Source organism: Puma concolor, chromosome E1, assembly GCF_028749965.1.
Source record: "Puma concolor isolate L17-30 chromosome E1, mPumCon1.1.hap2, whole genome shotgun sequence".
In the NCBI taxonomy this organism is placed as follows: Eukaryota; Metazoa; Chordata; class Mammalia; order Carnivora; family Felidae; genus Puma; species Puma concolor.
This window is the reverse complement of record NC_141680.1, coordinates 23,012,489-23,013,287: the sequence shown is the minus strand read 5'-3', so window position 1 is coordinate 23,013,287 and position 799 is coordinate 23,012,489. Positions and strand designations below refer to the sequence as shown.

Sequence of the window (799 nt, the reverse complement as noted above, 5' to 3'; positions counted from 1 at the left end):
CCATCCAGGATAAACTGTTTTTCAGCCATCATGTCTTCAAATTCATCTGTATTAAACTTGGTAAAGCCCCACTTCTTGGAGATGTGGACCACCTGGCCACCAGGGAACTTGAACTTGGGACTATGGAGGGCTTCAATCACATGCTTCTTGTTCTGCAACTTGGCGTGGAAGGACATGACAACTTGGCCAATGTGGACCATGACCACTGTGCCCTGGGACTTTCCAAAGACACTCTGAATACTGTCTGGAGCCTAGACTGGGGACAGCATGAGTTCAGACATGCATGTTCACTGGAAAGTGTGGTCTCTAAGGTCCCTTAGGACAACCCATACAAGCAACGGACTGCATATATTACTGAGGAAGCCACTGTTTGCAGCCATTGCACACCATTATTTTCTTAACTGTAGTTTTGATGGGCAGAAGTTTTTAATTTTTATAAAATCTGGATGACAATTATTTTTTCTTCTATTGTTTGCCTCCTACCTAAGAAACCTTTGCCCATCTGCAGATCATGAAGATATTCTCCTAAGTTTTATTCTAGAAACTTGATAATTTTAGCTTTTAGATTCAGATCTATAATTCATCTCAAATTAAATTTTGTGCATTTGCTAGATAAGAATGCGTGTTCATGTTTCTCCATATTGAGAGCCAGTTTTTCCAGCCATACCTGTTAAAAGATTGCTTTATTCATAGGATTGCTTGTTTCCTCATTGTTTCTGGGCTCTCTATTCTGTTCCATTGAACTATATGTGTCTCTTTATACTTCCATACTGTTTTGAAGCTAGCATACCAGCTTTAT

General features: G+C 39.8%; 1 pseudogene; it reads right to left on the bottom strand.

Moving 5' to 3' along the window:
- Positions 1-298: 298 nt before the first annotated feature.
- On the bottom strand, positions 299-407 carry LOC112855871 (small nucleolar RNA SNORA70; annotated as a pseudogene).
- Between the last annotated feature and the right edge of the window lie 392 nt (positions 408-799).